Genomic DNA, 24,999 nt, shown 5'->3' with positions numbered 1-24,999 from the left:
CGACTTTGGCGCGAAAGTCGCGTACCGCATGGACGACCCCACACAGGGGTTGGGTCGGGTTTCGTGAAACCCGACTGTGCCAAAAGTCGGCGACTTTTGAAAATGAACGATCCGTTTCGCTCAACCCTACTCTGTACTCTTGCAGCAAGCTGATCCACACGAGAAAACAAACCCTGAACATCCATGCCTGCATCCAAATCTCGAATCACCCAGAGATCAAGAGGAAGGAAAAAGACAAAACAAACTAAAGAAAAAAAAAATGTCTCAGAACTCTTTTTCTATTCCTTCTTTTGAGAGGCATTCAGCTCATTTTTGGCCAGTTGTACTGTTATGATCTGGTGATTAAGGAGCGACATGCGTCTAGCTCTGAGCAGGTGGCAACTATACTGACCACAGTCCCTAAGTTCAACACAACACTAAAAGTAGCCGTGGAATGCTCCTAACTCTGCCTAGGCATCTCGTCACAGCCTAAGAGCTAACTACCCCTAAAGATAGAAGCAGGAAACTATCTTGCCTCAGAGAAAATCCCCAAAGGATAGATTAGCCCCCCACAAATAATGACTGTGAGAGGAGAAGGAAATGACATACGTAGTATGAAACAAGATTTAGCACAGGAGGCCACTTCTAGCTAAATAGAAATAGTACAGAACAGAACGCTGTGCGGTCAGTAATAAAAACTAGAAAAAGTCCACCGCAGAGAAATGCAAAAATCTCCACACCTGACTAAAGGTGTGGAGGGCAAACTCTGCTGCCCAGAGCTTCCAGCTTAACTGAATAGATCCATACTGAAAAGCTGGACAAATGAACAAAAACAAAGAAAGTGCTGAACAACAAAGTCCACAACAAGAGAACCGCAAAAGGACAAGCAAGGACTTAGCTTTGATGAACTGGTCAGAGTGTCAGGAAAGTCCTAAGAGCAATGACTCCAGGCAGGAACAATTGACAACTGGCATTGAATGAGGGAAAAGGCCAGACTAATATAGACGAGCCAGAAAGACGATCAGTGAAAACAGCTGCTGAAGCTAAATCCAAGAAGCAGCCATACCACTCAAAACCACAGGAGGGAGCCAAAGAGCAGAACTCACAAAAATTCTACTTACAACCACCGGAGGGAGCCCAAGAGCGGAATTCACAACACCGCAATTTGGAATTCCATAAGTCCGCCAGAAGTCTCTATTCTCGACATTCTAGATGGAGTTTGCTCTTGAACCAGTTTGATTTTATTATCTCGTACCACCCAGGTTCACGTAATTGGAAAGCCGATGCAGTATGCCAAATCCACACGATGGACTCCATGCCTGGGACCCCGTTTAAGACCATCTTGTCTGATGCCAATTTCATAGGAGTGCTCCAGGAGCGGGACTTGTGGGAGGAGATCAAGCTGACCTATGACGGTGACGTATTTCTTGCTGCCCCACCTGACAATGTGAATTTTGTCTTTCAGAATGGTGTATGGCTTAAAGATCGATGTATTTAAGTTCTCAAATTGGTCCACGACTCCGTTTTGGCTGGACATAGGGGGGTATCCAAGATGCAGGAATTTTTAAGTCATTTTTTCTGGTGGCCTACCTGCTTGAAAGATCTGCCCGTACCATCTCGCCTTTGGGGGTCTATTTTGATGGACTTTATTGTGGAGTTACCCACCTCTGGTGGTAAGAATACTATTTTGGTGGTAGTGGACCGTTTAACGAAGGCTGCTCATTTTATTGCTTGTACCGGTCTTCATTCAGCTACAGAGACAGTGGATCTGGTTATCCAGAATGTTTTTCGGCTGCATGGGGTACCAGATGAGATCAGCTCTCACCGGGAAATGCAATTTACCTCTAAGTTTTGGAAAGAATTTTGTTCTGCGCTCCACATTAATGTTTGCTTGTCTTCTGCATACCACCCTCAGACCGACGGGCAGACCGAACGGACCAATCAAACCTTGGAGCAATATCTACAATGTTACATCAGTCATTTGCAGGATGATTGGCTGAAGCTACTTCCTTTAGCAGAAATTTCGTATAACTACTCACAGAGCCGTTCCACGAAGGTAACACCTTTTTTTGCCAATCTGGGATATCATCCAAATATTTTGCCCAGGTCTCCAATTGCTACTTTGGTACCGGCAGTTCAAGAGTGGCGGTGTTGCAATGTAATCTCGAAGTTTTGAAAGACTCCCTGACCGTAGCACAGGAGCGTTTTAAGAAGTCGGCCGATAGATTCCGGAAACCGGCACCTATGTACAAGGTAGGATACTCGGTTTGGTTGCCCACCAAGAATCTAAGATTGGGTGTTACTTCGCAGAAACTTTGACAGAAGTTCATCGGTCCATTCAAGATCACCGGGATTGTGAGCTCTGTTGCTTGTTGGCTGAAGCTACCATGAACTCTAAAGGTACACCCAGTATTTCATGTTTCTTTATTAAAGCCGATCTCTCAAAACATTACAGGGACGTATCGTACCTCCTCCTCCACCAGTGTTGGTTGATGGCAAAGAACAATTTGTGGTACAGGACATTATTGAATCAAGACTTCATAGGAACCGGCTTCAGTATCTAGTGAGCAAGGTTACTCCCCTGAAAATGATTCTTGGGAACCAATAAGTAAAGTCAATGCTCCCCTGAAGGTTGCTCAATTTCCTCGTAGATACCCAGATAAGCCTGGTCCAGGACCGTCCTGAGGCCGTTTTTAGGGGGGGAGTAATGTCAGTATTCCGGGTTTTCCAAGTCACCTTGTAAATGATCTTGCCCTTTGTTAAGATGGAGTTTGCTGTTTTTGCCTGCCTTAATTCCTGCTCATTTGTCTAAAACCCGGCTCAGGTGTCAGGTTCCTTGCTGGAGTATTCCTCGCTAGCGCCGATCATGGGCATTTAACACCTCTGATGCCGCTCTCAGTAGTGACAGTGACATAGAGGGGCATCGCGCAGGGACGGGGGCTCCCTGCGCTCTCCCACCGGAACCTGTGTTCCGGAAGGAGTCCCCGGATCCAAGAAGGCCATCGGGCTCCTTTCGGATCCTGAAGTGAGGTGGCTAGCCAGCGCCTGCAAATAAAAAAAACAGTTTTTATTGTGTAAAAGCGCCAAAACATAAAAAAAGATATAAATGAGGTACCACTGTAATCGTACTGACCTGCAGAATAAAGCTGCTTTATCAATTTTACCACACGTGCAACGGTATAAACACCCCCTAAAAGAAATTCAGGAATTGCAGGTTTTTGTTCATTCTGCCTCCCAAAAATCGGAATAAAAAGTGATCAAAAAATGTAATGTGCCTGAAAATGGTACCAATAAAGACGTCAACTCGTCCCATAAAAAACAAGACCTCACAAGACTCTGTGGGCCAAAATATTGATAAATTATAGCTCTCAAAATGTGGTGATGCAAAAATTATTTTTTGCGATAGAGAGCGTTTTTTAGTGTGTGACATCTGCCAATCAGAAAAATCTGCAAAAAAAAGCTATGAAAGTACATCAAACCCCCCTTATCACCCCCTTAGTTAGGGAAAAATAATAACATTTTAAAAAATGTATTTATTTTCATTTTCCCATTAGGGCTAGGGTTAGGGTTAGGGCTAGGGTTAGGGCTGGGGTTACGGCTAAGGTTAGGGTTAGGGCTAATGTTAGGGTTGGGGTTAGGGTTGGGGTTAGGGTTAGGGTTGGGGTTAGGGATAGGGTTGGGGTTAGTGTTATTGCTAAAGTTAGGGTCTGGACTACATTTACGGTTGGGACTAGGGTTGGGAATAGAGTTAGGGGAGTGGTTAGGATTATGGTTGGGATTAGGGTTAGGGGTGTGTTTGGGTTAGGGTTTCAGTTAGAATTGGGGGGTTTCCACTGTTTAGGCACATCAGGGGCTCTCCAAACATGACATGGCGCCCGATCTCAATTCCAGCCAATTCTGCGTTGAAAAACTAAAACAGTGCTCCTTCCCTTCCGAGCTCTCCTGTGCGCCCAAACAGGAGTTTACCCCCACATATGGAGTATCAGCATACTCAGGACAAATTGGACAACAACTTTTGGGGTCCAATTTGTCCTGTTACCCCTGGGAAAATAAAAATTCGGGAGCTAAAATATCATTTTTGTGGAAAAAAATATATTTTTTTATTTTCACGGCTCTGCATTATAAACTTTAGCAAAACACTTGGGGGTTCAAAGTTCTCACAACACATCTAGATAAGTTCCTTGGGGGGTCTAGTTTCCAATATGGGGTCAATTGTGGGGGTTTCTACTGTTTAGGTACATCAGGGGCTCTGCAAATGCAAGGTGATGCCTGCAGACCAATCCATCTAAGTCTGCATTCCAAACGGCGCTCCTTCCCTTCCAAGCTCTGCCATGCGCCCAAACAGTGGTTCCTCCCTACATATGGGGTATCAGCATACTCAGGACAAATTGGAAAACAACTTTTAGGGTCCAATTTGTCCTGTTACCCTTGGGAAAATAAAAATTTGGGGGTTAAAATATAATTTCATGGAAAAAAATATTTTTTTTATTTTCACGGCTCTGCGTTATAAACTTCAGCGAAACACTTGGGGGTTCAAAGTTCTCACAACACATCTAGATGAGTTCCGTGTGGGGTCTAGTTTCCAATATGGTGTCACTTGTGGGGGATTTCTACTGTTTAGGTACATCAGGGGCTCTGCAAATGCAACGTGACGCCTGCAGACAAATCCATCTAAGTCTGCATTCCAAATGGCGCTCCTTCCCTCCCGAGCTCTGCCGTGCACCCAAACTGTGGTTTCCCCCACATATGGGGTATCAGCATACTAAGGAGAAATTGGACAACAACTTTAGCAGTCCAATTTCTCCTGTTACCCTTGGGAAAAAAAATTGCGGGCTAAAAGATCATTTTATGGAAAGAAAAAAGATTTTTTAATTTTCACAGCTCTACATTCTAAACTTTAGTAAAACAATTGGGGGTTAAAAGTGCTCACCACACATCTAGATAAGTTACTTAGTGGGTCTTCTTTACAAAATGCGGTCACCTGTGTGGGGTTTCCACTGTTTAGGCACAGCAGGGGCTCTCCGAACGCGACATGGGTTCCGATCTCAATTCCAGCCAATTTTGCATTGAAAAGCCAAACGGCGCTCCTTCCCTTCCGAGCTCTGCCATGCGCTCAAACAGTGGTTTACCCACATATATGGGGTATCAGCATACTCAGGACAAATTGAGCAACAACTTTTGGGGTCCACTTTGCCCTGTTATCCTTGGGAAAAAAAATTTGAGGCAAAAAATCATTCTTGGAAAAAAACGATTTTTTTTATGGCTCTACATTATAAACTTCTGTGAAGTACTTGGGGGTTCAAAGTGCTCACCACATATCTAGATTAGTTCCCTAGGGGGTCTACTTTCCAAAATGGTTTCACTTGTGGGGGATTTCCACTGTTTAGGCACATCAGGGGCTCTCCAAACATGACATGGTGTCCGATCTCAATTCCAGACAATATTGCACTGAAAAGTCAAACAGCGCTCCTTCCCTTCCGAGCTCTGCCCTGCACCCAAACAGTAGTTTACCCCCACACACAGGGTATCAACGTACTCGGGACAAATTGCAAAACAATTTTTGCGGTCCAATTTGTCTTGTTACCCTTGGGAAAACAAAAAATTTGGGGCGAAAAATCATTTTTTGTGAAAAAAAATATGATTTTTTTTATGGCTCTACATTATAAACTTCTGTGAAACACTTGGAGGTTCAAAGTGCTCACCACTAATGGTGAGCGATACCTTGCGATATTTGAAAGTATCGGTATCGGATGGGATCGGCCGATATCCACAAAATATCAGATATCGCCGATACCAATATCCGATACTAATGCAAGTCAATGGGACACAAATATCAGAATGAATCCTGGATGGTTCCCAGGGTCTGAAGGAGAGGAAACTCTCCTTCAGGCCCTGGGATCCATATTCATGTAAAAAATAAAGAATAAAAATAAAAATATGGATATACTCACCTCTCCGAAGGACCCTGGCTATCACCGCTGCAAGCGTCTGCCTCCGTTCCTAAGAATGCAGAGAGTGAAGGACCTTCGATGACGTTGCGGTCAGGTGACCGGTCACCTGACCGCTCACGTGACCGCGACGTCATCGAAGGTCCTTCACTCACTGCATTCTTAAGGTACCATCATATTTAGCGATGCTGCAGCGATCTAGACAACGATCCGGATCGCTGCAGCGTCACTGCGTGGTCACTGGAGAGCTGTCACATAGACAGCTCTCCAGCGACCAACTATGCAAAGTCCACTGGTAACCAGGGTAAACATCGGGTTATTAAGCGCAGGGCCGCGCTTAGTAACTCGATGTTTACCCTGGTTACCAGTGCTAATGTAAAAAAAAACAAACACTACATACGTACATTCCGGTGTCTGTTCCCCAGCGCTGTGCTTTCCTGCACTGACTGTGAGCGCCGGCTGGCCATAAACCAATATGCGGTATATGTTTCAAGGACTTGTTTCATTGCAGGTCACTGCGGGTTATCAGTATATTGTTTTGTGTGTTATCTGCTGTTGTACAAATACACGTTTTGCACTAAAGAAACCCATTTCTGTCTGTTCATTGCCCCACGCTACCAGAATCCTTGAGTTCCTACAAGAGTATTACAACTGGGTAGGTCACTCAATGACCTTGAAATGCTTCATACGGAGCCACTCCTTAGTTACTCTGGCTGTGTTTTTTCAGTCGGTCTGTTCATTGCCCCACTCTACCAGAATCCTCGAGTTCCTACAATAGTATTACAACTGGCTAGGTCACTCCACGACCTTGAAATGCTTTATACGGAGCTACTCCTTAGTTACACTGGCTGTGTTTTTTCGGTTATTGTCATGCTGGAGGATCAAGCCGTGACCCATTTTCAATGCTCTAACTTAGGGAAGTAGGTTGTTGGCTAAAATCTCACAATACATGACCCTATTGATACTCCCTTTAATACAGTGCAGTCATCCTTTTTCCTTTGAAGAAAAGCACACCCAAATTATGATGTTTCACCCACCATGCTACATGACTGGGACGGTGTTCTTGGGGTTGTATTCATCCTTCTTCTTTTTCCAAACACGGCGAATAGAGTTGATGCAAAAAGTTCTATTTTTGTCTCATCTGACCACATGATCTTTTTTCCGCCTCCTCTGGATCAACTAGATCAGGGGTGTCAAACTGCATTCCTCAAGGGCTGCAAACAGGTCATGTTTTCAGGATTTCCTTGTACTGCACAGGTGATAATTTAATCACCTAAACACATAATGATTACAGCACCTTGTGCAAAGCTAAGGAAATCTTGAAAACATGCATGGTTTGCGGCCCTCGAGGAATGCATTTTGACACCCCTGATCTAGATGGTCATTGTTGAGCTTCAAACAGACCTGAACAATTGCTGGCATGAGCATGGGGACATTGCATGCCCTGCAGGATTTCAATCTATGACGGAGAAGTGTGCTACTAATGGTAATGATTGAGACTGTGGGTCCCAGCCCTCTTCAGGTCATCATCCCATGTAGTTCTGGGCCTTTCTCAGAATCATCATTACCCCAAGCAGTGAGATCTGGCATGGAGCCCCAGGCCCAAAAAAATTGACAGTCATTTTGTGGTTCTTCCATTTTCTAATTGTGCCAACAGTTGTTGCCTTCTCACCAAGCTGCTTGCCTGTTGTCCTGTAGACCATCCCAGCCTTGTGCAGGTCTACAATTTTGCCCCTGATGTCCTCAGACAGCTCTTTGGTCTTGGCCATGGTGGAAAGGTTGGAATGTGATTGATTGAGTGTGTGTACAGGTGTCTTTTATCAAATTAACAAGTTCAAACAGGTACAATTACTACAAGTAATGAGTGTAAAGTATGTGGCCTTTTAAAAGAAAAACTAACAAGTCTGTGTAAGCCAGAATTCCTGCTGGTTGGTAGGTGAGCAAATACTTACTTCATGCAATAAAATGCTATTTAATTGTTTAAAAATCACACAATTTGATGTTCTGTTTTTTATTTTTAGATTTTGTCTCTCACAGTTGAAGTGTACCTACAATAAAATTTTTAAAACCTCTCCATTCTTTTAAGGTGGACAACCTTGCAAAACCGGCAGTGTATCAAGTACCGTATTTTGGTCGTATAAGATGAATGGGCGTATAAGACGACCCCCAACTTTTCGGGGGTCATCTTATACACTGGGTGTCGTCTTATGCGGTGTGTGCAGGGAGCGGTCCCAGATGGTTCCCAGGGTCTGGAGGAGAGGAGACTCTCCTTCAAGTCCTGGGATCCATATTCGTGTAAAAAATTATGAATAAAATAAAAAATATGGATATGCTTACCTTCCGACGGCCCCCGGAGTTCTCCTGGCTCTCTGCGATGCCAGAGGCAGCTTCCGTTCCAAGGGATGCATTGCGCGCCGCGAAGGACCTTTGTGACATCGCGGTCGCGTGGATTCCAGGGCCTGAAGGAGAGTCTCCTCCATACGCAGTGACCTTAGAGCTCCGCACATACCGTACCCGGCATATAAGACGACCCCCGACTTTTGAGAAGATTTTCAGGGGTGAAAAAGTCGTCTTATATGCCGGAAAATACGGTACTTTTTTCCCAACTGTATACATACACAAACATTAAATTATATATACTCTTTTCTCTTCATAGTAATGTGCTGTACAATGTTTTCTATGGCTAGTTTTATTTGTTGCTGAGTATAACAATGCATTTTCCATGGATACTTTATTTTTCAGCTCTGTTATTCTATAACCGCTCTTCAACATCTTTTTGCTTAAATAATTTCACTTTAAATTTGATTTTTTCCTAAGGAGAAGATTTACAATGAATGTATCTGTCTATATTTCAGCAATTTACTTAAATATATTACTAATATTTCCCTCTTATAAGCTTTTGCAAGGATGAAAAAAGAATGGTCCATTGTAATATAATCGAGAAAGATCAAAGGAAGCAATTTATTCAGGCAAGCTCACATCATTTTAGGGAAATGTTTTTTGATTGTGGTTAATGATGTAATCAGGCTATCATGATAAACTGCCCACAGGTTGGAGGTGCTGAGAAATTACAGCTTCACTACCGGAAAGAAGATAATCTCTTAGAACAAGGAAATGAAATTTGAAAATAAATCTAAATATAACATTTTTGATGTTGGAGAAGTGCATATGGAACTAGATTGATTTGATAATGTTGCTAATATTTCTATACTTACCTTGAAGGAAATAATGCATCATGAGAAAATTCAACACATTGAATTTTTTGACATGAGAAAAAAGCAGATTAAGTGGGATATTTTAACATCTTTGATTTCATTCTTTAAAGACCAATTACTTTTCTGTCCCCTGTGGGAGAAAAACATGCTTCTTCTCAATGACTGAATTCCTATAAGACTCCACTGATTCATGTTATATTTAGCAGATTACGGTCTTAGAGTCATCAGTAGGAAAGGCCGTTGCAAAGTGACAGGCCTAAAATCATACTCTTTGATTGTAATTGACAGAAAAAGCATTAAAGGTAAGAGAAAAAATATTTTATTCATCCATGATTACATTGTGGTTTGATTTGGTGACATAATACAGCTGTGAACTGAGGCAGGAAAAAGCGATAATTCTTCTTGAGGGCTTGACGTGTTACAGCCTTTTACTCTTCCTCATGCCACTGCCGATAGCTGTAGATGCTGCATTGATAGCTTCCAGACAAATAGAGACATGGATTGCCACAATTACAAAGGCAAAGGACTGAACTGAACACTTCTTAGAAGCGTTTGATGCAAAGTTTTATTTGACCAGTAATAAAAAAACTAAAAGTTAAGAATTCATATCCTCACTTAAAACATGACTTAAAAAGGAATCTTTTTTTTTACCAAATTGATAGAGCCATCAGCTTGAATGTGTGAGCTTCATTATTAGCATCGCTGGAATGTTAAATTTTTCACATTCTAAATCACATACATTTCTATAGTTAGACTGTAAATACCATTTATTTTATCATTCCCTAATAAAGACAGCTGATCAATCCTCATTCCCTAATAAAAGCTGCTTATCAGATCCTCATTTATTTAATCATGTAATTTCTGCTTCAGATATGAAAAACCATGGACGTATTACAGTTTAAAAATGCAAACATTATTAATGGGGTTGTTTGAAAATCCTCGTATCCATGTGTTTGCATTCTGACCCAATGTCAGACATGCCAGATCACCAGTGAGGCCAAATCAGGAGGTTACGCCCTTCATCTACATGCGCGCTTGGAGAATAAGGACACCGCACACAGATTGTGAGCAAAGTCACTTTTATCTGATGTAATGCAGCAATAGGCAGTATTTTATACCATTTACAACAAATGTAACTCTCAATGTAATTCATGTAGCCCTCCCCCGCTACCCCGAGTCATACTGACCTTTATTCCTCATGTACCCAGAACATGCTGTTTTCAATCAAAGGCAAAAGACAATTAAAGGCAAACCATTAACCCTTCTATATCACATGTTAAAAAAAGAATACCAGAATTATATGACTAGGTCTTCTCGAATCTTCATGTCTTGTTTGACCAGTTCTTTTCTTAGTTGTACCTGAGTATTGATTGATCCATTTTTATCTGCACTGATACCTAAGGGGCTGATTCATCAAGACTGGTGTAGCACAGGAGGCATACATAATTAATTAATTTGGCGTCTCTGCTGAGTAACGTGCACCTCCATGCACCACGCCAGAAATGCTGGTGTGGTGAAATGCTGGAGAAGCATTTTTGACTTCCAAAGGCAGACATTTTTAATAAATTTAACAGGGGATATGGCCACATCGCAATAGTCCCCTAGCTCAATCCCAACTCTGCCAATTCCAACAGACTGGATTTAAACTGGCATGAAAATGCCATCAGTTGCAATTGTTTTGCACAACTCCACTGCACAAAAATGTTTCTACTGCAACCTCTTGCTCTGTGTTATCCCTTTAAACACTCTTGCACCCCTCCAATCTATCCTAAACTCTGCTGCCCGAATAATCCACCTGTCTCCTCACTATTCCCGGGTCTCTCCCCTCTGTCAATCCTTGTACTGCCTCCCTATTATCCAGAGACACCAGTTCAAAACTTTAACCGTGGCATACAAAGCCATCAACAACCTGTCTCCTCCATATATCTGTGACCTAGCCTCCTGGTACTTACCTGAATGCAACTTCCAATCTGTGGAACTCTCTAACTCAACATATCAGTCTCTCGTCTGAACACCTACCTCTTCCAACAAGCTTACAACCTGTAGTAACCCTCATTCCACCATACCACTGCATGACCAGCTCTACCTTAATTTACTGTATACTCACCCATCCTTTGTAGACTGTGAAACCTCTCAGACAACCCTCTCCTCCTGTACCAGCCGTGACTTGTATTGTTTCAGATTACTGTACTTGCTTTTATGTATACCTCTTTCATATGTAAATGGTGCTATAATAAATAATAATAACTTGTTGGTGGCTGTGAAGGTTTGCAAGCTCACATACGTAACATGTTTGGCCGACGCGCAAAACTTGGGGGTTCAGCAGGTTTTGAAATCCTACCCAGTTTTGCCAGAACTTCTGGTCAAGGTACACTGCATCACTTTTTTGCAAGTCAGCTATAGTGGCAACCGGTCTGTCAGTGCTGTAGCAGCACATGCAAGTGCCAGCTCACGGACTGGTGTGCAACATGACCACGCTCTGGAACTCCACACTGCACATGCTGGCAAGGCTTTGTGAGCAGCAGAGGCCAGTTGTTGGATAGCAACTCTATCATGCCTGTCTGTATTATGGACAGCCTCTGCACATAACAAATGAAGAGTGTGCATGGATATCTGAAATATATTCAGTTCTCCAAGACTTTGAGGACTGCACAAAGATTAAATGTAAAAGCTTACAAAGAGATACATCACCAAACTAATTACAATTTAAATATTAATCTTTATTGAATGAATTTAAAAACAGGGTAACTAGGGAAAATGGGGATATTACATCATAAATTAAAACAGTAAATTTATCAGATGATAACAGTTATGATATTTCATAATATGCAAATACTCATTTTCGGTAGGTATGAATAAAGTGCATATTGGAAATAAACAAAATAGTTAATATCACAGAGTTATCAGGGAGTATACAGAAATTGCAGTGTGCTACTCCTAATTCCTCTGTATATCTCAATGATCATCATGATTAATAGTAAATACATGTATAAATAAATAATAGCACAATAAAGTGCACAATACATTGTCAGAAACCAATAAATGAATAAAAAATTGTAGTGTATGTTTACACCAACCTTACAACAAGAGCATATTTCCTACTCATGTTTCGTAGGTGGCTTTGATGAGGGACTTTGAGGACTATACAAAGATGCTAAGCGGCAATGACATCATAATCAGCATGACAATGCCGCTTATGTGCCTACTTAAACAGTTGCTGCTCACAATTAAAGCTGAAGCTTTACATGTGTACCAGGTGGAAATGGAGGAAGACCTGAGACAGGAAGATACTACACAGCCCAGCCTCATCTCATCTGCTCAGCATGGATTGGGTAACACTGAGGAGGTGGAGACTGAGGAGGGGGATACTGAGAAGGAGGAATAGGAGCTGGTTGCTAGTGCAACAGATGCTAGTATCCACACAAGTTTTGTCTTTGTCTCTCCTATGTGGATGAGCTGAGGAGGGGAATGAGGAGGAAGAGATGGAGGAGGAGATGGAGAGTAGTCATCATAGTGGAGACAGGGAAGTGTTGGCTGTAGGGGGCTTTGCCTTTGCACATAAAGCAGACTTTATGTAGCATTGCCTTTCCCGTGACCCTCTCATTACAATCATCTTGGCCAAAAAAGAGTACTTGTTGTTCACCCTGATAGACCCAAGCTACAAGAAGAATCTTGCTGCTCTCCTTCCTGACACAGATAGGTCTAATAAATTGGTGCTATACCAGGAGGCCATAGTGGAAAATATGTTGAAAAAGTACTGGTTGTTCACCCTGCTAGACCAAAGCTACAAGAAGAACTTTGCATCTCTTCTTCCTGAGGAGGAAAGGGCTATTAAAATGGTGCTATACCAGAAGGCCATTGAGGAAAACATGTTGAAAAAATTCCCATCAGACAACACTAGCGGCAGAGGTCAAGCTTACTTACCCAACCAAGGAGGAGATGTGAGGGAGACACACATTAGGTACAGCAGAGGCAAGGCTACACTGTCAAAGGCCTGGGCAAATTTCATGACACCTTCTCAGTGTCCATGCCCTCATGACTGTGTATTTTAGACAAGGAAGGAAATGTTTTTAAAGATGGCCAAGCAATACCTGGCAGACAAAGCCAGTGTACTCTCTAATTCCTCTGCAATTTTCAACTATTGAGTCTCAAAGCTGGACACCTGGCATGAGCTGTCCCTCTATGACTTGGAGATGTTGTGCTGCCCTTCACCTAGTGAGTTTTTAGTATCGCTGGGGGTCATAACAAACAGGTGCTTTTGCGTGTCTACAGAAAATGATGACAGGCTCACTATGATAAAAATGAACAAAGCCTGGATTAGACCAGACTTTTCCACATCACTAGATGACACCAGCGCATAAAGTGTTTTTAATATTCAATATTTGAATGAGGCCCTCCAATTGTTTACTTCAAGTGTCTACGGATGACTGGATGGCCCCACTTATAATTTTTTCCTGGCTTTGCATTTTGTGCAAATCGTGATGAGTGTAGGACACATCAACTACACTTTCAATATATTTTAATGAGGCCCCCCACAAGGTGTTGCATTCTAGAGTCTATGGATGATTGTAATACCCTCCTTATAATTGTTTCATGGCTTTACAATTTGTGCAAAGCCTTTATGCGTGTAAAAGTACATTGACTACACTTTCAAAATATTTGAATGAAGCCTGCCAGTTGTTGCCTTCAAGGGTCTACGGATGACTGTTTTACCCTCATTATCATTTTTTCTTGGCTTTGCACAAAAATGTCTTTATGAGTGTAGGAGTACATCAGCTACACTTTCCTATTTTTTATTAGGCACTTTATTTGATGCCTTCAAGAGTGTATTGATGGTCTTGCTTGTCATTTTCATCAGGCTTTGCACTGTGGACAGAGTTTGAATGAGTTTGGGCGTACCACAACTACACTTTGTTCACAATATTTGAATGAGCTACTACAGTTGGTGACTTCAAGGGTAAATGGATGACTCTGTTTGTAATTTTTAGCAGGTTTTTCACTGTTTGCAGAGCTTTTATGTCTGTGGGAGTACCACAACTACACTTTGTTCAATATATTTGAATGAGATAATACAGTTGACACCTTGAAGGGTGTATGGATGATCCTGCTTGTAATTTTTTGGCAGACTTTGCACTTAGTGCAGACCTTTTATGAATTGTTGAGCACCAAAACTATAATTTGTTCACAATATGTGAATGAGATACTAAAGTTGGTGTCATCTAGGGTACATGGATGACCCAGCTTGTAATATTTGGCAGACTTGACAGTTTGTGCAAACCTTTTAGGATTCTTGCAGCATCACAACTACACTATGTTCACAATATTTGAATGAGATACTACAGTTGGTGCCTTCAAAGGTGTACAGATTACCCTGTTTGTAATTTTTGGCAGGCTTTGCAAGCATTATCATACTTTTTAAACCTTTTTAAAATTTTTATATATATAATAGTCATTATACAGTAAAGAATATTTATTTTTATTTTTTCCTGTAAACTACAATTTCTCTTCAATTTTGAACATTTTATTATCAGTCCTTAAAATAAAGTAAAACTGACACCACTGTTCTCAGCGGCAATCTGGAAGTTAGAGATGCTAACAGGGGTCTTCCTCATGACGTTCTCCTTCCATTCAGCACTTTTTCCATCCATTTCAACGTTTTCACTGCCCCCAGACCTCCTTGTAAGGTGTGCTGAAAAAATTCTACATTTTCCATTGACTCCAATTATATTCATTACTCAAAATGAACATCCGAGCATTAGGAATTGCATGGTTTGAGTAACAAGCATCAGAGCATTTTAGTGTGTGCTCATCCTTAATCCTAATTCCACATTCCTCAGTGCTTATAAACACCTTAGATCAAGGGTGGACAATTAATTTTCCCAAGGGGCCAAATGAAATACTGTGACTGCTGTGGAGCGCCGAAACAACTGGCTTAACTTAATTCTATTTATTACTGTTTTATGCTAATTTTATCACTTTAAAGTGAGCAGAATTCATTATTATTATTATTATTTATATAGCACCATTTATTCCATGGTGCTGTACATGAGAAGGGGTTACATACAAATTACAGATATCACTTACAGTAAGCAAACTAACAATTACAGACTGATACAGAGGGGCAAGGACCATGCCCTTGCAGGCTTACAGCCTACAGGATTGTGGAGGAGACAGTAGGTCGAGGGTTGTAGAAGCTTTGGTGTTGGTGAGGCTGTAGCTTCGGTAGTAGTGAGGAGGCAGCGGGGTCAGTGCAGGCTGTAAGCTTTCATGAAGAGGTGGGTTTTCAGGTTCCGTCTGAAGGAGCCGAATGTGGTTGATAGTTGGACGTGTTGGGGCAAAGAATTCCAGAGGATGGGGCATATTTGGAAGAAGTCTTGGAGGCAGTTAGGTGAGGAGCGAATAAGTGTGGAGGAGAGAAAGAGGTCTTGGGAGGACCGGAGATTACGTGAGGGAAGATATCGGAAGATTAGTTCAGAAATATATGGAGGAGACAGGTTATGGATGACTTTGTAGGTCAGTATTAGTAATTTAGTCTGTTTACTAGTTATTAATATATGATTTAATGGAACTTATTGTAACATGTATTCTTACCTGTAGCTGCTAATCAAAACCATATTTTATCTAAATTCCTACAAAACAACGGAAGCACATGCAAAAATATAGAAAAACTTCAACATATTTTATTACACGATTATATTACAATACATTTAACATACAAAAGATACAAAAGCGAGCCTGGCCATATGTTCCCTAGTGAAAGTGCAGGATGTATATGAAAGGAGAGATATATATGTTCGTACCGTGTTAGCCAGTGGATAGAAAAATATTTAGAATTGAGAGTCCTCGGTGGTTGATAGTACCTTTTAATGGCTAACTGAAAAGATGGTAACAAATTGCAGGCATTGAGACTACTCAGGTCTCTTCACCAGGCATAGACTAATATAAATTCTGAACAATCACATATTTATGCACAACACAGCACAGAAAATTGCCATGAGAGATTAAGGAATCACTTTTTGCATGTCTACTACAGCAAAAGAGTAAAGTCCAAGGTCAATTTGAAACCCTGAGGAAAAGACCTACAGAAGACACAGAGCAAAAATTACAACAATACTACAACAAACTATGGACCCTTCTGATTAATAACAAGGAAAAGAAGCTACACAGATTACACCTCAATTCAGGACTCTATACAAACAGATACAAAACAAAGCCAAAACCTGACAACTTGGACAACCACTCCATTCCAGACACAAAAGCATCTATCTGTGTCATTAATCTCTCAGATTATAAACCCAACAAAGTGGAGCTGGCCGTGGATGAAACTGAACTCTGTAGTCATATGGAACATTTTCTCAGGAGACTGCGCCTGAGGGAATATTTCAATGATACAGAAGATTCAGAAAACATCTGAATGAAGGAAAAGGTATCCTAACAACCAAGAAGAGGTCAGACTGGACACCACCACCTGGACGCAACCCTCATTTGGATAAATATATAGATTCCTTCAGACTTTTTATAAAATCCACCATCATAGATAGTAACAGGAGACAAGCATCTAACATCAGTGCCCAGGAGAAAAAGGCCATACAGTCTTTGAAAACTAACTTTTAATATATAATGTTAAAATCGGTATAATCAACCACATATAAGTAAACAAACAAAGGACTCATAGAGCAGATTCCCTTTTACATGGAATCTACGGATAATAGGATCCCTCAGACTGACCACATGGACGCCTCAGTGTCAGTCTTGAAAGGGAAAAATCTCCCAAGAAGGAGCATGTAACATGTACAAGTAGTATCTCTCACCGCATATAATAAATACCATAAAGGTGCGGTGAAGGTGCATGTATCCTGTCTTTGTAGTCAATGCAGAGCCATACACAATACATAAAGAAAAATTGGAACGATCTCACCTCTAGTTCTCTTGTAACGGCAAGACCTACTCACATCCGCAGCATCTGGGAGGGGGGTCCACAGTTTTGACCACACTTATGCCCATCCAAGCTGTCAGACGTGTGAATTAACCCCAAAACATCAACCGCATTCTTCCCTACGCGTTTCGTTTTATGGACTCATCAGGGGAAACCGATGTGACGTCCCTCCACATCCGTGGGGGACCTTAAACCTAGGGGTATGCCAATAATCGCTGTATAGTGGCGTTTCTGTTATTTAAATAGCCCGCCCCCTGTTAACTGGGCCCAGGCTTACTTGACGTCATTTCCTGTGCGTCCTCTTGGAACGCACGTCTTGGACCGCACGCGCCACTTCCGGCGACGCGTGCTGTCCCATTGCCATGGCAGCACACTGCCCATACAAACCACCGGTATCGTGGCGTCTCATTACGCCATGCGCCTCACTTCCGGTGTGGCGCACCTGTCCGGTTACCATAGCAGCGCGGCGCCCGACCGTAACCTCAGGTCCAGGCGCCCCTGCTGTATATTAGCGTTCCGGAGACCCGGAGTCTCGCTGCCTTGCGCTGTGTAAAGCCCCATCTACAGCGCAATGAACAGGAGAAGTTTTATAATCTCTTCCCGGATGTGACAAATGTCAGTCATGAACATGCTGCACTGTTTTTCATACCGGGTCATTTCTCAAAAAGACAACATCGAGATGTCCTTCTCCCCTCTGCAGCGATCAGCCAGCATGTGCCCATTGTGAGGATCCTCCCTCCCGAGAGGAGGTTATGGTAGGATCTATTGTCTTTTTGAGAAATGACCCGGTATGAAAAACAGTGCAGCATGTTTATGACTGACATTTGTCACATCCGGGAAGAGATTATAAAACTTCTCCTGTTCATTGCGCTGTAGATGGGGCTTTACACAGCACAAGGCAGCGAGACTCCGGGACTCTGGAATGCTAATATACAGCAGGGGCGCCTGGACCTGAGGTTACGGTCGGGCGCCGCGCTGCTATGGTAACCGGACAGGTGCGCCACACCGGAAGTGAGGTGCATGGCGTAATGAGACGCCACGATACCGGTGGTTTGTATGGGCAGTGTGCTGCCATGGCAATGGGACAGCACGCATCGCCGAACTGGCGCGTGCGGTCCAAGACGTGCGTTCCAAGAGGACGCACAGGAAATGACGTCAAGTAAGCCCGGGCCCGGTTAACAGGGGGCGGGCTATTTAAATAACAGAAACGCCACTATACAGCGATTATTGGCATACCCCTAGGTTTAAGGTCCCCCACGGATGTGGAGGGACGTCACATCGGTTTCCCCTGATGAGTCCATAAAACAAAACGCGTAGGGAAGAATGCGGTTGATGTTTTGGGGTTAATTCACACGTCTAACAGCTTGGATGGGCATAAGTGTGGTCAAAACTGTGGACCCCCCCTCCCAGATGCTGCGGATGTGAGTAGGTCTTGCCAATACAAGAGAACTAGAGGTGAGATTGTTCCAATTTTTCTTTATGTATTGTGTATGGCTCTGCATTGACTACAAAGACAGGATACATGCACCTTTATGGTATTTATTATATGCGGTGAGAGATACTACTTGTACATGTTACATGCTCCTTCTTGGGAGATTTTTCCCTTTCAAGACTGACACTGAGGCGTCCATGTGGTCAGTCTGAGGGATCCTATTATCCGTAGATTCCATGTATATGGGAATCTACTCTGTGAGTCCTTTGTTTGTTTACTTATATGTGGTTGATTATATCGATTTTAGCATTATATATTAAAAGTTAATTTTTATTATTTGTCACACCCTGCTTTGATACAATTTTTTGACTGGTGACACACCGCTGTTTTGATTTTAGTCTTTGAAAACCAACAAAGAAATCATCATTAAACCTGCTGACAAGGGTGGTGCAATAGTCCTGATGAACACATCAGACTATATGAAGGAAGAAAACAGACAACTTATGGACCCATGCTACTACAAAATTTGGAGTCGGATCCTACACTTGACTATTACAAGGAACTAAACAAGTTGGTATCTTGTCTGCCCGACGAATCCATAAGAGCCGGTGACCTGATACCAGAAAATCCAAGAACAGGGACATTCTAAATGCTTCCCAAAATCCATAAATCTGGAAATCCAGTAAGACCAATTATTTCATGTGTGGGCACATGAGCAGGTATCTGGATGGGTAGAGAGTTTTCTTAAACCACTGGTAAAGGATAAACCCAGCTTCTTTCAGGAGACAACTGACCTATTGAATAAACTATCAGCAATAGGTCCTCTACCAGAAGGAACCATCCCGGCCACCATGGATGTGGAATTTTTGTACTCTAATATCTCATACCAGGATGGATTAAATGCCTGCAAATTCTTTCTAGAAAACACAGGGACTGATGCCGATTCTGTGGTGAAACATATAAAATTCATCCTGACCCGCAATTACTTTGAATTTGAAAACAAGATATACTGTATCTACAGAAGACTGGCACAGCAATGGGAAGTGAAATGGCACCACAGTATGCAAATCTTTTCATGGCCAAGCTTCAAAGCGACTCTTTGTCCTCATGTCCCATCAGGCCTCTGGCCTACTACCGCTACAAGGATGATATTTTAATCATCTGGATGGAGTCTGAGCCACATCTAAAGGCGTTCCATGAAGTTTAATCAATTTCATCCTCCCATCAACTTAATACTCAACTACTCCTGCACTGAAATTAACTTTTTGAACACCATCATTAAGCTGCAGAACAATGAAATAGTGACATCCCTGTATCAGAAGCCAATCAACCATCCAACATACCTTAAATGGGACAGTTTCCATCCAAAACACATAATTCTATTGTCTATAGCCTAGCCATCAGATACAATCGTATATGTTCCAACCCCAAGGATAGGGAAGAGCACATTGATCGCCTCAGAAAGACCTTTTAGAATCAGAGCTACCATCCAAGAACAATTCAAAACTAAATTACAAGAGCAACTAGAATATCAAGAAATCACCTGCTACATTACAAAGCTAAAGAAGAAAACAACCGGGTGCCTCTAGTAGTCACCTACTATCCAAATCTGGATGTGCTAAGGGGAGCTGCATGGAAATTACAACCTTTGCTACAAAAAGATGCCGGCTTACAATCCATTTTTCCGGACCCCCCACTACTGTGCGTTAGGCAGCCCCCAAATCTAAGAAGCACCATTGTCAGAAGCTCGCTCTCTTCTCCAACAGCTGCAGGAACCTTTTCTTACAACCAGAAAAAATGTAAAACCTGTCCATTTATAATGACCACGGACAAGATAAAGATCCCCAATTCACATCAGGACTACAAGATATCAGGTACTTTCAGCTGCATCACTTCGAATGTTGTGTACTTTATTATTTGTACTAAATGTCCAACTGGGGGTCTGTATGTAGGGGAGACAGGGCAGAAACTGAGAACAAGGATGAACTCTCATCGCCATGCAATAAGAGAAAAAAGAATGGATCTACCCGTGGCAATACATTTTGTCTCCCCGATCATAGCATTATGAACATGAAATTACTTGTATTAAAAGGTAGCTTCAAATTTCAGCGAGACAGGAAGATCTAAGAATATAAGCTGATGATGACCTTTGACACTTTCAGTGCAGGATTGAATGTGTGGCATGGATTTATGTATTTTTTCATCAACTAAGGAATTTGCTCCTCAGATCAAGTGGGGTCACCATAACATAGAACCAGACCCCAATCAGAGGACAATAAAACATTCACACTCCTTATTTATGAACTGTTCCAATATTTATGAATACAACTGTTTATCACTCATATAATGGTAATTCTGCTTAATGTCACCTGTCTTATCTATGGCATTTTTCTGTGCTATGTTGTGCATAAATATATAGTGGATGCTTTCCTGAAACGGAAAGTACTTGCAAGCAGCATAATACAAAGAATAGCAGGTTTACCTAGAATCCTTTGCAGTAGGCGGAGCTATGCAAATCATCTCTTTACACCCATATATGCATAAATGTGTGATTCTTCTGAATTTCTATTAGTCTATGCCTGATGAAGAGACCTGAGTAGTCTCAAAAGCATGCAATTTTTTACCATCTTTTCAGTTAGCCATTAAAAGGTATCAACCACTGAGGACTCTCAATTCTAAATATTTTTTTATTAAAGGAGAGACTCTCCTTTAGCTATCCCAAAATGAGAATTGTAACAAGCAGCCAAATCTTAGTGCTACAAGGAGTAAGTAAAAAATTGGAAACAAAATATATATAAATAAATAAGACAAAAAACAATATAGTGCAAGTGGAAATAAGGACAAATAAATAAAGGAAAATAAATAAATAATAATGAAAAAAAGAAAAAAAAAGAAAATAAAAAAAATAATAAAAGAAAAGAAAAATATATGAAACAATAGAAGACCATGAATATTTATAATCCATAAAAAATAATACTGCATATATATATAACAAAATGTATAAACAATAAATAAAATATATTTTTAAAGAATACTAAACATAAAAAATAAATAAAAATAAATCATAAAATGAACATAGAAAATGCAAAAAATAATGAAAATAATGAAATAGAATAAATTAAAAAAATAATAATGAAAAATAAAAAATACATAAATTAAATAATTTTGTATTCAAAAAAGCAATATATTATTGAAAAGAGAAAAATAATAATGTGAGCCCAAAACAAGAGCAAAATTGTGAACGATTGTAAAAAGTGAAAGTGAATGCTAAACGTGAAATTTTTAAATAATAATAGAAGTGACAGTAAGAATACCAAGCGTTAGGTTTGGCGGAACGCAACGAATATATATATATCCGCCATTTACTAGCCAGACCCTGGCGCTAGTATTCTGTTAGGGTTGGCGGAATGCACAGAATATATATATATGATACAGTTGGTGCGTTCGCAACCCGGGGTCCACCGTGCAGGAGAGAACCCTGCTGCTAGTAATAGGCGGTACTCTATGGCGGTATTAACGAACTCTGTTACTTCACAGATTCGCTAAAATAACAAGATGCTGTGCCCTGTTAACCTCACAGAGGAACACAGCTACCAAACAGAGCAAAACTGTGGTCATGCAGTTAGAATAGCAGACAAACAACTAAACACAGGAGGTGTCGGTATTCTACGGGCTTATTTCAGCCAAGGCCCTGAATCCAAACATACAAACCCCTCACCGGATGTGCCGGTATTCTAGGGGCTTATTTCAGCCAAACCCTGACCACATACAAGCATGACCACACTGGTGTTGAGCTCTATAACATTGGTTTGATACTAGCGCATGGCCATGCAGCCATGTGAACCTTTTATAGTTTTAGCACTCAAGGACCTTCCTAGTGGTCCAACAGGAACCGCTTCAGGACCTGCACATGTGACCCCCGACCTCCAATGTGAGGTTGTCCCATGGGCATACTCAGTATGGGAAAATCGGGACTTAGTCCCAGAAAGACCTGCTCGCTGCTGAACATTGCTGGCTACAATGACAGAGCCTGGAAGGGAAGTAGTAACCAGTCATCCAGTATCAGCCTAAGCCAGACGCTGGGACCAACGTCTCTGCTGAGCAGGCTCCACTGCGGCTGGAGGAGAATGGGAGACCTCGGCAGACATGGTTTGAGATTCCCCCTGTGCAGTGGCAAGAACTCGACAGTCCCACCTAACATTATCCGCCTCCTAGGGCCCCCACTCCTTGGACCTTGCAACGCTTGAAAGCAGCAATGAGCTCAAATGTGCTCAGCAGGCTTCCAGGACCTGTCCTCTAGGCCATAACCCTTCCAGTCTACCAAATAAATTTTTTTGCCACATACCACCTTGCACCGCAAAAACTCGTTCCCCTCGTAATCGTCCATAGACCAACCCGATATCCCGGCAGATGACTCGGAAAACCGGGACATGTATATGGGCTTTAAGAGGGACACATGAAAGGTGTCGGTGATACCTAGGCGTGGAGGAAGGGCCAGACGGTAGACCACAGGGTTAACCTGTTCGAGCACCTTAAAGGGACCCAAGTAGTGAGGTGCAAACTTAGTGAACTCATCTCGGAGCCTGATGTTACGGGCGGAGAGCCAAACTAAGATGCCAGGAGCAAAGATCGGAGCAGGATGCCAATGTGCATCGGCGGAGGACCTCATTCTCTCCTTGGAGGCCCGGATGGCATCCTGAGTGCGGTCCAAAGTGTCCGAGCCTCCACAGCCTAGTCTGCCACCCTGGAGTCGGCAGAAGACACGGGCATAGGCACAGGAACCCGCGGATGCTGGTCGTAATTAAGGAGGAAAGGAGTCTGACCGGAAGAGTCGGCTACGGCATTGTTAAGTGCAAACTCCGCCCACAGTAGCAAGGATGCCCAGTCATCCTGCCTGGCAGAAGCAAAATGTTGTAGATATGTGACCAGGGTCTGGTTGGCCCTCTCTGCCAACCCATTTGTCTCGGTATGATATGCTGAGGAGAGATTCAACTCAATGCTGAGTAGACGACAAAGCTCTCTCCAGAATCGAGATGCAAACTGGGGACCATGGTCACTGGCAATTTTGTCCGGCATACTGTGTAGGCGTCAGATATGTTTGATAAACAACGCCGCCAGAGCACGTGCAGAAGTAGGCGTGGAAGAGGCACCAAGTGCACCATTTTGGAAAAATGGTCGGTGATCACCCAAATAATGGTGCAGCTACGAGACTTGGGTAAGCCCACCACAAAATCCATCCCAACCATCTCCCAGAGCCTGTCCTCCATCGGCAGGGAGTGAAGCAACCCAGATGGCCGTTGACGAGGAGACTTGTTCTTGGTGCAGGAGACACATGCCCGAACATAGTCTGTGACATCACAGGCCATATGAGGCCACCAGTATGTCCTCGCCAGTAGCTTAGATGTCCTTTTGGTCCCAAAATGACCACCCACCCTTGACGAGTGAGACCAAGAGAGAACTTCCGGATGCAAACTTCAAGGTACAAAAGTCTTGCCCGAAGGCACAGACTCTAGCGGAACTGGGGACATGGTTCTCAGGCTCTTGGAAGGGACAATAAGCCGAGACTCTTCTTCCTCCTCCTCAGATATACAATGGAGCGAGAGAGAGAGTCGGCACAAATGTTCTTCTCCCCGGAAAGAAAATGTAGGGTGAAATGGAACTGGGAGAAGAACAAGGACCATCTGGCCTGGTGAGAATTTAACCGCTGGGCTGTCTGTAAATTCTTGTAGTCTGTGAATACTTGGAAAGGAAAGCAAGCCACCTCCAAAAGATGTCTTCACTCTGAGAAGACCAACTTCATTGCTAGCAAATCCCTGTCCCTGATGGAATAATTCCTCTCCGCTGGTATGAATGTCTTGGAAAAGAAGAAGTAAGGATGCTTCCGACCCTGAGCATCCTTTTGGAAGAGGACTGCTTCAGCACCAACGGATGAGGCATCAGCCTCCATTATAAATGGCTTATCCAGAGCGGGGCGATGTAGGATGAGAGCGCTAGCAAAATGAGATTTAATAGAAGTGAAGGCCTTGGAGGCCTCCTCAGACCACAATTTAGGATTTGCTCCCTTCTTGGTGAGGGCTACCAAGGGAGCGACCAAAGTTGAGAAATGAGGAATGAACTGGGGATAATAGTTAATGAACCCTTATAAAGCGCTGCACCACTTTAAGAGAATGGGGTTCTTGCCGGTCCATCACAGCCTGTAGTTTGGCAGGATCCATAGCCAATCCCTGGGCGGAGATGATATAGCCCAGGAAAGGTAAGGACTCCTGCTCAAACACACATTTCTCCATCTTGGCTTAGAGGGAATATGTTCGTAGAGGTCGAAGACTCTGCAAACATCTCTCCGGTGGGAGTCAATATCTGGAGAGTAGATGAGAATATCATCCAGATAAACTACAACCGAGGTGGAAAGCATATCCCAGAAGATATTGTTTACAAAGTCTTGGAAAATGGCTGGGGCATTACAGAGCCCAATGGGCATCACTAGATATT

The sequence above is a fragment of the Ranitomeya imitator genome, chromosome 5, assembly GCF_032444005.1.
Source record: "Ranitomeya imitator isolate aRanImi1 chromosome 5, aRanImi1.pri, whole genome shotgun sequence".
Lineage (NCBI taxonomy): Eukaryota > Metazoa > Chordata > Amphibia > Anura > Dendrobatidae > Ranitomeya > Ranitomeya imitator.
The sequence above is the reverse complement of the archived record's forward strand: the minus strand, read 5'-3'. Positions refer to the sequence as shown.